At 43.2% G+C, this 14,795-nt stretch overlaps 1 protein-coding gene across 2 annotated transcripts in view; it reads left to right on the plus strand.

Moving 5' to 3' along the window:
* Nucleotides 1–271: 271 nt before the first annotated feature.
* Nucleotides 272–14,795, plus strand: part of PLEKHA1 (pleckstrin homology domain containing A1) — a 39,105-nt gene continuing 24,581 nt past the window's right edge. For both annotated transcript variants that reach the window (XM_070945729.1, XM_070945730.1), the window contains exon 1: nt 272–483. The gene's annotated coding sequence lies outside the window, so the exon portion shown is untranslated. The remainder of the gene's footprint in view (nt 484–14,795) is intronic.

Genomic DNA, 14,795 nt, shown 5'->3' on the forward strand with positions numbered 1-14,795 from the left:
AGCATACAATTCCCAGAATGCAACGCTTCAAAGGAATGGCGAGACGCAGAGAATCCGTTCTAGACTACATACCCCACGATGCTTCTCGGAAGGCCGGCTAGTTTTCCTATTATCTTTCTGGCCTAGCGCCTTTATGGGATCTGTAGTCCTGGTGCCTTAACCCCATCTTGTTCGCCCGCGTCTCCGAGCTCGGCGCAGGCGCACTGCTGTTAGGGAGGCCGTTCCTGTAGCTTAGCGATGTCATAAAGTTTCTTTTTTTGAGGAGGGAAGGGGAGGAAAGCCGAAGCGCTGTGAGGGAAAAGAGGGCGGAACGGCGCCGAGGACGGAGCGAAGCAGTGGCGGTTCTGCTTGCCCCGGAGGCTTCGCGGGAGCCAGGACCAGCTGGGCCGAAGCGGCTCTTCCCGCCCATTTGCTGAGCCCCGCAGAGGATCGCGCCGCTCCGGTGGAGGCGGAGGGCTTTGCCGGGGGGAGAAACGGGCGAAGGTACGCCTGGGTGGGGGAGCGAAGGAAGCGGGGGAAGAACCGAAGCGGGGCTGGAGAGGGATGCGGAAAGAGCCGATGTTGGGGGGGAAGGCTCGGGAAGCCGCTTTAACTCTCGGGGGGGTCCGGAGGCTCCACCAAAGGTGAGGGCTGCTCTTTCTCCCCCCCCCCTCCGTGCCATCCTCCTCGCCCCTTTCTTATGAGTTCAGTTCCATGGACGCTTTGCCTCATCATGGATGGAGAAAGGTCGGTTTTAGAGAGAAGTTAAGATTGCGGGTGGGGTGGGGACCCTTAACAGCCGGGATGGAGCCTCCATGTTCAGAGGCAGCATGCCGCTGCTGAACACCCCGGTGCTGAGCAGAAATAGAAGGAGGGGGCTTTGTCGTCTTCATTTTTATTTTATTATTATTTTTGGGAAGCCTTTGGCTGGCCCCTGAAGGAAAGAAAGTGCTTGGGCTTTTGGAGGTCGTCCATCGAGCCAGCAGCCCCTTTCTGGTCCCAAAGGTGCTTTTTCTTTTTTTTTCCTTTTTTCCAAGAGGCAACTGGACTTTCTGGTTTTTCTCTGAAGACGTTTCGCTTCTCATCCAAGAAGCTTCTTCAGCTCTGGTGCCTTAAGAATCTGAGAATTTCCATAGACAGCCCCTTTCTTCTGCATCCATTGAGCAAGGGGCTGGACTAGAAGACCTCCAAGGTCCCTTCCAGCTCTATTCTATTCTGAGGAGGAGCAGGAGCAGCAGCTGAGAAGCCCCAAAGTTGGGGAAGCAGGGTGCATTGGGAGTTCAGGTGCAGGGTACAGTGGACCGCATAAGCGCATCTGCCCTGAGTTGGGTGGGTGGGTGTTGGGAAAAGGCAAGCTGCTAAGAGGACGAGGAGGTAAGGAATGAATGGGGGGAAATAATGGGTGTGAAGAGTTACCTGTTTAATAAGCATGATTAGGCTTGGCTTGGTCGCGTAGCATGCCTGGTTTTCCTCTGGCACAAACGCTTATATATTATTATTTTTTGACTAGGGCTTTTGGTGGCTTTTTTACCTGGGAGGGAAATGTTGTAGTTGCGTGGTGTAATTAAACTGCTAAATATGTGAAGATGGTGTAGCTTGCTTAGTGGCCAAAAAGGCTGATTGTGTCGAGGAGTCATTCTTGTTAACTTCAGTGGTTTTTTTTAATGTTTAGTGTGACCTGGTAAGGGACTCTGATCTTATCCAACTTGAATTGTAAGGGTGATTTCAGTTGTGGTTGCATGCTTTTGTTCCTAAAGGATGGGTGGGGGCATGAATGCTTGCAACTCTTAAGTTGTCAGAAGTTGTGCACTTCGACACGTCCTAGCCAACTGAAATCTTAGAACAGCTAATAAAGGACACATTGGATTTGAGTACATTTTTAATGGCTGAAAATGCCTACTGTTGGTGGATTTTTTTGTTACATTAGATATTTCTTCTGTGTCTGGTATTTTTTTTGACCCAGTTAGTAATGTTGCTATGCCTACTATTGATACTTATAGAGTGTAAACTAGGATACTTTGACATTTATTAAACTTTTTTAAAAATTGCAGTGTTTTGGTGTAGGTGATTCTGTACGAAATGAAAAATATTTTTTTTTCTGAACAACTGCGAACTTCAATATTGGTGTATTGTGTGGAGTAATTCCATGTGACATGCAAATATGCACTGTCCAGAGTCCACTTTGGGGAGAGATGGATGGTTATATGAATTTGATTAACAAATAAATGCAGATAAGTTCAAATGGCTGGTTGAAAGGAAATATTTTTTTCTACACTTTCAAGAGAAATGTATTGAAAAAATATTTTTCATTTTTCAGATCATGATTACAAAAGTCTTTAAAGTTATGGCCATATTTATTTATTAAATTTATTTGCTGCCTATCTCATAGTGAAATGGCTCTGGGTGTTATTCACAGATTGCTTTTAAAATCAGTAGCCATTTTTGCAGAAAAAAAATGGACTCAAGATGTCGTGATAATACCCTATTTTGAAGCATGTATAATAAAAATCAACGATGTTTTAAAACAGCAATTGTCCACTATAAAATATGATATGGCTTAGCTTTTTGCATGTGCTAAGAACATTTACTAACATAAAAACTGATTTTTATACATTTTAAATATACATTGCTAAATTGAATGCAACTTTTTCTTTACATGGTTTGCTTTTTTTAAAGATAAAGATTTATCTTTACAAAAATAGTATTTTAAACTTTAGCACTAATTGAGAAGTGTACAATTAAGCCTAGATGTCATTAATTCAGTGACAAACTAGTGACTCTATCCCTGCTATGAGTAAAATTAAGTTCTATCTGCCTTTCAGGGAAGAAGCTTGACTACTCCCTATAAATGCTTGTGTAAGAAGAGATTATTAGCTTCCTGAATTCTTGATTAAGTATTTCCTAAAACCAAATTATTTCCTGCTATTTTAGCTCTTTCTATATTTACAAAATAATTAGACTTATAATAAACATGCATGTTTTATATAGTATAAAAACAATAACTATACATAAAAAAAAGTTTCCTAAAAATGCTGTTGCACAATTGTTGAGTGATAGTTATTTAGGATAATACAGGTAGTCCTCGAATTACGAATGCAATGGAGCCTGCCTGTTCCATTCGTAACCCGAGGATTCGTGGGAGTTATTCTTGTACCTTGAATGGGATCACTCCCTCCTTTCGCCTTCGCTAATAAAATGCAAGACTCGTTAAGTGCACATGAGGTATTTCAGAGTGGGGAAGGCCATGGGGAACAGGCCATATGCCTAAAACCATCCAAAGCCTCCCTGACCCACTGAAATACCTCATGCTCCCCACAATTGCTTCCCCCACCCACCCAACCTGCCACGCCGGGTCAGTTACCTTGTGAAGATTTAGCAAGCAGTTTCCTCTCCACCTCTCAGCCGCATGCGCCCCTCTGACATACAAGATGAATGTTGCAGAGCCTCTGTGGTTGCTCATAAGGGTGAACAACTACCGTGGTGCTACAAGATTCGTAGTTTCAGGACTTGTTTGTTAACGCTAGGGCAGTGATGGCTAACCTTTTTGCCATCATGTGCCAGAGCGGGGTGTGTGTCGCACATGCATGTGCCCACACCCATAATTCTATGCGCCCTGCCCCTGCGCATGCACACACGTCTCTCCCCCCCCCCCGCTTCTGGCACAGTAGGCCTGTTTTTTGCTCTCCCGAGCCTCCAGAACCTTTCTAGGAGTCCAGGGAAGGGCGAAAACAGCCTTCCCCACCACCCAGAGGCCCTCTGGAGGCCAGAAAGGGCCTCCGTGTGTGTGTGGGGGGGAAAGGGCATTTTCACCCTCCCCAGACTCCTAGAACAGCACTAATCTTGGCAGAGAGAAAAATGGGCCTTCCCCACCCCTGAGGCCCTCCATAGGCAGGAAACAGCCTGTTTCCCTACTTCTGGTGGGCCCAGAAGGCCTGCGTCGGAGCTGAGCTCGCATGCCCACCGGTATGGCTACACATGCCACCTGTGGCACATGTGCCATAGGTTTGCCATCACGGCGCTAGGGGCTGCTTATCGTGTAGCTTCAAATGTTCGCTAAGGAATGTTTGTAACTTGGGGATTACCTATAGTTATATCTTAACTGCTTTTTAGTTTTCACATTACATCAAAAAGGAACTCAAACTACAAATATTAATGAACATCTGTTTTATACTGCATAAATCTAAAATAAATAAATAAATAAATAAATAAACTGTAATATTGATTACTTTCTCAGGTGAAAATGGGGTAGTTATGTGTTAAACTGATGCTATTATGTACACACACACGAGAGAGGGAGATTATTTTAAAGAACTGCTATGGATAATTAAAGATGATCCTAAGGCAACTTGAATTTTGAAATTTGAATCACAATGTCCTGTAATTTTCGCCAATTTGTTTAAAATAAGAAAGGAAATTATTGACGTATCTTTAAAAATAGGTGTGTTTCCTTAACAAAAATACAATGACAGTGGTGTGTAGGTCTCCAGTTTTACAGAGTGCAGTATAAGAAACATTACATTTTTACATCTTTACATTTTTTCATGTAAAGAATAGATATTTATATTTGCATGTTTAATATCTTATACAGCTTTGGGAAATAGACAAGGCCTATAGCATATCTGGTTAATATCTGAGTTTAAAATTTTATGAATTTAAGTGAAGCTAAGTGAGAATTTCTGGAATATATATTCCTTTTAATTTATTCTGCTTTGTTTGCTTATGTGTTTTAAATTTTCTGTTATGTGTTATTGGTGGCTTATTTGTTGAAAGCTGTTTATAAACTGAAAATCTTTGCTGAATGGAAAAATAATATAAATTATTTTATGGGAGGTTAGAAGTAGTCAAGCATTGACAATGGATTAGGAAAGCAGAACACTTTTTCTAGTAAGATTATGTGATTCAAAATAGTTAATACAATTTGGAGTTTTTAACAGAAAAAAATTCCCAGCACAATGTCCAGAGAATTTTTTTTGCTTGTCCTAATATTAAAACATAACATCTTTAAATTTTGGCTAACTTCTCAAATGAAGCAGACTAATTGAAGAAAGAATCAGGCTACTATTAAAACAGTGTCTCAACCTTCAATATGCTGATCACCAGGTGTGTTGGGATTGAATTTTGGCAATTGTGGTAACACATCTGGAAGCGACTATCTGGAAAGCACCACATTAAAGTAGACATATATATATAAAGAAATTTGATTAAGATTGAAGGGTAGATAGAAATGAAAAAATAGCTAAAGGCTTCCATAAAACACATTAAACATTAAGTGCCACTATCATTTTAACCAGAGCATTTTCCTTGATCCTAAAAAAAATGAAACTACTTATATGACACCTACTGGTGTGCTAAGGTCTGCCTAGCGATAGTTATGATATAAAATCTAAAATGTTGATTCTGCTCCTATTTCAGTGAGATCATAATATTGGCAATTGCTTAGAAATTTATCCTATGTCCAAAAGCACAGTAACTTTTTTGGGGGGAAGTGATGGGAGAATACTGTATGAGAAATATCAGGTCTGCAGGCTAAAACCCCAGAAACTGAACAAATACTTGAAGGAATATTTACATTAACATTCCATTGTTTTTTTATATTCTCAAATGTCCAGTTCAGTGGCTGGGTTGTCCAAATTATACATAAGTCTGTACAGTAATACAGGGAGTCCTCAATTTACCACCACAATTGAGCCCAAAATTTATGTTCTTAAGTGAGACATTTGTTAAGTGAGTTTTGGCCCATTATACGACTGACAGTTGTTAAGTGAATCATTGCAGCTGATAAGTTGTTAAGTGAATCTATCTTCCCCATTGATTTTGACTGTCAAAAGGTTGCAAAAGGTGATCACATGACTTGGGGACACAATAACAGTCATAAGTATGAACCAGTTGCCAAGCATCTGAATTTTGATCACATGATCATAGGGATGCTATAAAGGTCGTAAGTTTGAAAAATGATAATAGGTCTTTTTTTTCAGTACCTTTGTAACTTTGAACGATCAGTAAAGGAATTGTTGTAAGTCGAGGACTACCTGTATCTAGTAATACACATATACACACTCACCAGTTTTAATTTGCAGAAACCTTTCCCCACAACATATTCACATAAGTAAGTATTCCTTGTTCTATTCCAACATGTACCCTGTAATATTTCTTTCCTGTAGAATGTGACTTTGTAAATTGTGAAGAGAGGGTTTGCAATCCAGAGGAGTGAAAGGCAACCCAGTCCAGATATTATCTGTTCAAGAACAAAGATAGCCTCTCCCTGATAGTTTACAGAGTAATATTGTAGATACAGTGAGCAGAGTCCTCTGTCTGGCAAGATTTTGTCAGCAGGTGTGAAACAATTTTAAAAAACCCTCAAGCTGGGAAGAATCGCCAAGTGTCTTTCTTGATTTTTGGCGTGATATAGCTATTTCCTTTCAGTGTTAAAAAATACTGAATAAACTTCCGGGAAAACTTCACATATGAAAAACACAAACATTAAATGTCTCAAAGTGATCTTGTAGTAGGTATTGAAGTTTAAGCTTGGCAAAACACAGTGTGTGTATGATCATTAATAGGGAAAAAATATTGGTAGGATGTCAGATACCAGTCAAAATAAAAATCTGTGTTTTTGTTCTGAACACAAAGCATCAAACTAACACTAAAAAAAATTCTAGGTCGTATGAATTGTCTAAACATACATCCATTTGTTAAAGTACGGATCCCTCTGTTAAAGTAGTGAATTTTAGAATACAATGATAGAACAGTCATTGTATCATTTGAGGCGGTAATGGTTTATGGTTTATGGTTTATTAAATTTGTATACCGCCCTTCTCCTGAAGGACTTAGGGCAGTGAACAGCCAAGGTTAAAATACATACAGTATAAAAATTAAAATAAATTAAAACAGAATTAAATCAATTTGACTCCCCTAAATTTTAAAAACCCTTTACCCATAAAATAGCCCATTAAAATTTTAAGCCAGCCCGGCTTGCTGAAATAAGAAGGTCTTCAAAGCTCGGCGGAAAATACGGAGGTCCGGGATCAGTCGTATTCCTGGGGTAGCTCATTCCAGAGGGCGGGTGCCCCCACAGAAAAGGCTCTCCCCCTGGGGGTCGTCAGTCGACATTGCTTGACCGACGGCACCCTAAGGAGACCCTCTCTGTGGGAGCGGATTGGCCGGTGGGAGGTTATCGGTGGCAGAAGGTGGTCTCGTAAATACCCAGGCTCTAAGCCATGGAGCTCTTTAAAGATGAGAACCAATACCTTGAAGCGCACCCGGAAGACCACCGGGAGTCACTGCAGCTCGCGCAGGAGAGGTGTTACATGGGAGCGCCATGTCGCCCCCATAATTACCTGTGCGGCTGCATTCTGGACCAGCTGGAGCCTCCGGGTGCTCCTCAAGGGGAACCCCAAGTAGAGAGCATTGCAGTAGTCCAGGCGAGAAGTGACAAGGGCGTGAGTGACCATGCATAAGGAGTCCCAATCCAGAAAGGGACGCAACTGGTGTATCAGGCAAACCTGATAGAAAGCCACCCTGGCCACGGCCGTCATATGCTCTTCTAAAGACAACCGTGCATCCAGGAGGACGCCCAAGTTACGAGCCCTCTCTGTGGGGGCCAATGACTCGCCCCCAATAGCCAGCGATGGCACCAGCTGGCTATATTGGGACGCCGGCAGCCACAGCCACTCGGTCTTGGAAGGGTTGAGTCGGAGCCTGTTCCTCCCCATCCAGACCCGCACAGCCTCCAGGCACAGGGACATCACTTCAAGGGCATCGTTGGGGTGGCCTGGGGTGGAGATGTACAGCTGAGTATCATCAGCGTACAGATGGCACCACACCCCAAATCCACGGATGATCTCACCCAGCAGCTTCACATAAATGTTGAACAGGAGAGGCAAGAGGACCAACCCTTGTGACACCCCACAAACAAGGTGTCTCGAGGTCGACCTCTGCTCCCCAGCCAACACGGACTGCGACCGGTCGGAGAGATAAGAGGAGAACCACCGTAGGATGGTGCCTCCCACTCCCAAACCCTCCAGCCGGCGCAGCAGGATACCATGGTCGATGGTATCAAAAGCCGCTGAGAGATCTAATAGGACCAGAACAGAGGAACATCCCCTGTCCCAAGCCCTCCAGAGATCATTGACCAATACGACTAATGCCGTTTCCGTACTGTACCCAGGCCTGAAGCCGGACTGGATCGGATCCAGATAGACAGTTTCATCCAGGTACTGTGGGAGCTGTCGCACAACCACACTCTCAACAACCTTCGCCACAAAGCGAAGGTTGGAGACAGGATGGTAATTTGCCAAAACAGCCGGATCCAGAGAAGGCTTCTTGAGGAGAGGCCTCACCACCGCCTCTTTCAAGGCGGGAGGTAAGAAACCCTCACTCAAAGAAGTGTTTATAATCCCCTGGAGCCAGCCTCGTGTAACCTCCCGGGTAGCCAGCACCAGCCAGGAGGGACACGGGTCCAATAAACATGTGGTTGCGTTCAACCTCCCCAGCATCCTGTCCACGTCCTCGGGAGTCACAGGATCAAACTCCTCCCAGATAACATTCTCAAGACCCGCCTCAGACACCTCGCCTGAACCCACCCAGTCAGAGTCCAAGCCATCCCGAAGTTGAGCGATTTTATCGTGCAGATAATACGCAAAATCCTCAGCACGCCCTTGCAAGGGGTCTTCCCGCGTTCCCAGGTGGAGGAGGGAACAGGTCACCCTAAACAGGATGGCTGGGTGATTATCTGCTGATGCGATAAGAGCGGAAAAGTAGTTACACTTCGCCGCTTTTATCGCCACTAAGTAGGTCTTGATATAAGACCTCACTAGTGCTCGGTCAGATCCAGAACAACTAGCCCTCCAACTACTCTCTAGGTGTCTTTTCCGGCGCTTCATCTCCCTCAGCTCCTCGGAGAACCAAGGAGCTGGCCGATTCAGCGCTGGGTCAGAGGTCGCAAAGGCACGACCTGATCTAAAGCACCAGCGGCCGCCCTATCCCGGGCGGCCACCAGGTCTTCCGTCGCGTCATGAGCCAGAGTCTCAGGGAATGGCCCAAGCTCCATTTGGAACCCATCAGGCGCCTGGGGCGGAACCACCTAGTCGGTTCCGCCTCCCTGCGGCGGGGTGTAGCGGTCAGGAAGTCAAGTCTAAGGAGAGAATGGTCTGACCATGACAAGGGTTCAATGACTATATCCCCTGTATCTAGGCCATTCAACCACTGACCAGAGACAAAAACCAAGTCCAGAGTGTGTCCTCCTGTATGAGTAGGACCATGAATTAACTGGGTCAGGTCCATGGCTGTCATGGAAGCCATGAATTCCCGAGCCATCTCAGACGTTTCACCGATGGATGGCAGGTTGAAATCCCCCATGACCAAAAGCCTGGGGGTATCAACCACCATCTCGGCTATAACGTTGAGGAGCTTGGGCAGGGCCGCTGCCACGCAGCAGGGAGCCAGGTACGCAATCAGCAAGCTCACCTGCATCCCATGGCCCCACTTCACAAGGAGGAACTCACATCCGGCTATCTGAGGTACAGTGGCCTCCCTAGGATCGAGACCTTCCTTTACAATAATCACCCCACCCCCACCCCTACCCTGGGCCCTCGGTTGATGAAATGCATGGAAACCCGGTGGGCACATCTCAACGAGGGGGACCCCCTCCTGGCCCAACCAGGTCTCTGTAATACCCGCCAGGTCCGCTCCCCCCTCCTGAATCAGCTCACAAATGAGGGGGGCTTTATTGATCACAGACCTGGCGTTGCACAGCATCAGTCTAAGGCCGGGGCTCTGAGACTCTGGACAATCCAGGGAACGAGGTGAGCATTGGGGGCCGGAGCACGTCACCGCTTAAAGACAGCGGGCACGTGCCCCCACAACATGATGTGGCCCCCTGCTCCCACCATATCTGCCCCTCCCACCGACAGTCATGATGGAATCGCCCTCCTCCATACCAACACTAACCCCCTCCTCTTCCCGCTCCGCACTTCCCCTAACACGACCCTGTGCCGGGCCTGGCTCCCCCCCTAACAAATCACCCTCCCTCTCCTTCGCCAAACAACCCTCCCCCCAAAAAACCCCTTAAAAGATTAACTAGTGACAATTTTTAAAAAACCCTCAGCCCATTCTTTGCTGCATGCCACCTCTCAGGGTTCCAAAACCCGTCATCGAGGTAGGCCCTCGATAGAGTGGAGGGCCAATCCTGCGAGAGGGGGGAATCTCACAGAACAAGGAGCTCAGCTGCCGAGTACATTTTGCTACAAGAGGATGAGTGACCATGTTCCAAAGGTCCAGATGGAAAAATAAAGGTCCAGGGGAGAGCAAATATATAAAATGGGATCATCCAAAATCCAAGGTCCAAAGCCCACTGTCCCCTCACAACAGTGGGCAAAGTCTCCTGCCAAGTCGACATAGTTCAAGGGGGATACGATCCAACCACCCTCTCACGGTAATTGGTCCGATGGTCAATCCCCTCTACTGGTGAGATGGAAGTGATGAACCAATTACAATATCAAACACAACTCATATACATGAGTTTGCATATAGACGGGAGATTGAACAACTGGCCCTGTGGTGTAGCTGGAACAATCTGGAGCTGAGCATGCTTAAAACTATAGAGACGAGAGTGGATTTTAGGAGGATTTCTCCTATTCTACCACCTCTTACTATATTAGACAACATGGTATCAGCAGTAGAATTTTTCAAGTAATCTCCCAGGATTTGAAATGGACACCTAACATTAGAATCATCATTAAAAAGGCATAAAAAAGAATGTTCTTCCTGCGTCCTATGTCCTGTCCTGTCCTATCCCTAGCCCTATTTCTATTCTCAGTTTGACCAATATACAGAGCACTGTTGATATGTTGAATCCTTTGCTATTATGTTTGAGCTATAAGAATTTCAGTAAATTGCCAAGCAGCAGATATCAGATAGCAACGAATATATTGATATCAGAGATGCAGATTTAGTTTCTTTTTTAAACAGAGACCTGACTAGCCTTTTAGAAATATGTGTTTCTTGATCATTTTGTTACCAATAGATCAATACATAGCCCAAGTGAAAACATTTTTAAGTTTAAGGATTTACAGATCATTGGCTAGAGAACAGATTACATAGCCCAATCATTTTTTTATGATTAAAGGATTTACAGATCATTGGCTAGAATTGTTTTTATTATTGTTAAAAAGCAATAATGCCAGTTTGAGTGTATTGGTGTATAGCCGTGATGGTGAACCTATGACATGCATGCCAGAGGCGGCACGCAGAGCCCTCTCTGATGGCACGCGAGCCGTCACCCCAGTTCAGCTCTTCTGCACATGCCACCTGCTGGCCAGCTGGTCTTCGGGTCTCTGCCGCACATGCACAGGGGGCGGGGCACATGCGAGGGAGCTGAACATGTGTGAGGGGGTTGCACGCGCATAGCGCATGCATGAGGCATGCATGCATATGCGGGGCACGTGTGGGGGCCGTACAACCATGTGCAGGATGTGGGGCACACGCTCCAGGGCTGTGCACACATTGCATTTTGGGGGTTTGGGTACTTTGGGTCCTGAGTCCGGAAAAGGTTAGCCATCACTGGTGTATAAATTAAGACATCAGGCTAGAAACAGGAGAGCCATGAGCTCTAGTCCAGACTTAGGCACAATGCTGGCTGGCTGATCTTGGGTTAGTCATTTTCTCTCAGGCCAAGGAGGGAAGCAATGGCAGAGCACTTCCCCAAAACCTGCTGGAATAGCCAAGGCAGTTGCCAGGAGTCAAAAACTGATTTGTAGGCTTGCACACAAATATGCACAAATAAATGAAGTCAGCTATTTGGACTCTTCTTCATAGATTTGTTTCATTTTTTTCACGTTAATTCACATTAAAATTCTTTTTTTTTTCTGAAGAAAGAATGGTTGTTTGCAGCAGGTAAAGCAGCTCTGGAATCCATCTACACAAAAATGTGACAGTTTGCAAAGGAAGAGTATTAAAAAAAAGCAATAGAATCTAATGGTTGAAAATATGTCTGTGCTTGTTTTATCTTAGAAAATCTGGAGTATGTGAAGTATTTGTCAGCTCTTAAGTTTTGTGAATACTGTTCCTTTTAATATCAATTTGGTCTTAAATATACAATTTCTGTCTACAACTCCCAGACATAGTGGTGAAATGTTGTAACTTGTTTCAACATAGAATTTCTAGCACAATATAGATATAGTTCTCCAGCCAACTATAGCAGGAAATAATAGTCTTCTGGCATCTTAATCATTTCAAAAATACTTTAGTTTGAGCTTGATCTATATACCCTAGATGTCTAATTCTACTGACAGACAATAAAAAGATGACAAATGTCTCATTTTGAACAAGTGATAATGCTAGCATTTCAACATAATATTATATATACTGCTTTAGGTTGGCTAAAATAAAAGTAGGATATAAAGTAATAATATTTTATATGTGGGAAACAACAGTTGATAAATCCACTTCTTGAAAGGGCTTCTATTTCAGATGAGACATAGAGTTCTCTTGAATGTGCAAAGCATGTAGAATGGCAAGAATGAAAAGTTGCCATTCTACAGTTACATCCTCTGTAATTAATTTAATACTCTTAAATACTCTTAAAACCAAACACAAATAAAAGCAATTATATGAATATTGAAGCTTTTGCAAATTTGCAATTGAAGAGGTTATCTCTGGGCTGGGCTTGAATTGTCCCGGACAATTGTCTTGATTTCAGTGTCAGTGCTGTTGCTGTTAATTCAAAGCTGTTTGAGGATTTTATGACTTGCACAATGGGACTGTCCAGAAAATTGCAGGCGCAATGAATATTGCCAATGATCACACTTTAGGCTCTTGCTAGCAAGCCTGTCCAGCTGTAGCAGGGAAAGTTTAACTGATAAAATTTTGGAAGGTCTTTTAATTGAGAGAGTGATCTCCACTGCTTTGAAAAAGGGAAACTTTGAACAACTGTCAGTTGTAAATATCCCTTTGCTGGACAAAATCCTGGAGAAGGTGAATGTCACTTAGTATGAGCATACTTGAATAAAATACAGTAATTTTAGACTGTAGACCTAGCTCTGTAGACCAGACTGTAGACTTAGGTCTGAAAAGAGTTAGGAAACTTGATTGTCCTGCTTAGTGGGCTCTATTGGGAGAGAGACATGAGAGTTCTACATTGTATTATAAGCAATGAATGACAGAATGATTCTTTCAGATCTCTCAGCAGCATTAAATAATGCTGATATTGGAATAATTCAGTGTATTGGGCATAGAAGGAACAGTTGTACGATGCATCCATTTCTACCTGCAGGACCATTACCAGAAAGAAGATTTGAGACCAGTATTTTTGACCCTATGGCATTTGACTGGGAATTATGAAAAGTTTCATTCTTTGTTTCCTACTACTTGTTATCTCCATGAAGTACCTTGCTCAAGATCAAAGAAGAATTTGTAGGCTGCCTTTGCATTTTAAGTTCATAGTCCCTTGAGATCATGCCATTGGATACTTAAGTTTATATTCAAATTTGGGATTTTGCTTATTTGTTGATCATGCTATGTTGTGATGACTAAGCTTATTGAATGGATGTAAGTTATTTTATAATTTAACAAAGATAAGAATGGATTTTTATGGACTAAAACAGGGGTTCCCAACCACTGGACCGTGGACCGGCCTATTGGGAACTGAACTGCGCAAGGGGCGGGTGAGTGCACGAAGCTTTATTTGCACATGCAGAGAATTAGGTTGTGTGCGCGCAACCATCCCCGCCTCCTTCCCCTGCAGCCACCACTGCCATCAATTGGTGGACCTAAAAAGGTTGGGAACTGCTGGGCTAAAATTCACTTTGCAATTTGAGTTATTCTTTTTTGCTCCTCTACTGGATAGTAGGAACATGTTATAATCTGGGTAAAATTGTTATTCTTTGCAAAACAGTGCTAGATTGTTTCCTTAGCAATTTGGGACTTGGTCTGATACAAGTTATTAGGATATTTCCATTTGATCATTATGTATTATAAACAATGAATGACAAAAGATCTTATAAGATTGACCAATATTGCACTTTTGAGATACCTGGAAAAATAATCTGACAACTAAGAACATAATGTCATTTAAGTTCAAAAGCATAAGACCTTTTCCATTCTATCTGGAATTCATGTAATCTTTTTTTTCCACCAACAATATTTACTTTTCTGTCAAAATTCATAGCCTGCAAGAAATGTTTTATCTTTTGACTCAGAATTAACCACCAGACAGTTTTGTATATTCTCTGCTTTTAGCAATGCTTAAGACATTTTCAGAAATTTTTGGTATTTTTTTTTATATAAATTCTCAGCTGGAGTAATAATTCTGCCAGCATAGAAAATTGATCTTTGTGAATGAGTTGAACATGGTGGGTGTGGATATACATGTGATAGTAAATTATTTTTCTGTAAAGTTAAATATTGTTTTTTTTTTTGTTTTTTTTTTAAATTTGATTTATATGCCGCCCTTCTCCAGAGACTCAGGGCGGCTTACAATGCGTTAAGCAATAGCCTTCATACTTTTGTATATTTTATACAAAGTCAGCTTATTGCCCCCACAAACTGGGTCCTCATTTCACCTACCTTAGAAAGGATGGAAGGCTGAGTCAACCTTGAGCCTTGGAGAGATTCGAACCAGCAGAAATTGCAGGCAGCTGTGTTAATAACAGGGTGCACTAAACCCCTGTACTATCAAGGCTCTTGTTGATAGCTCTATCTCAGAAGAAAATTCTGATGTGATAGAACTATATCAATATTTAGATACAGATATCTGTCTGTCCATCCATCCTCTCTCTCACACACACGCACACACAAACACACACACATGTACATACTGT

Source organism: Pituophis catenifer, unplaced genomic scaffold (assembly GCF_029215685.1).
Source record: "Pituophis catenifer annectens isolate HBS135680 unplaced genomic scaffold, rPitCat1.0.hap2 SCAF_6, whole genome shotgun sequence".
In the NCBI taxonomy this organism is placed as follows: Eukaryota; Metazoa; Chordata; class Lepidosauria; order Squamata; family Colubridae; genus Pituophis; species Pituophis catenifer.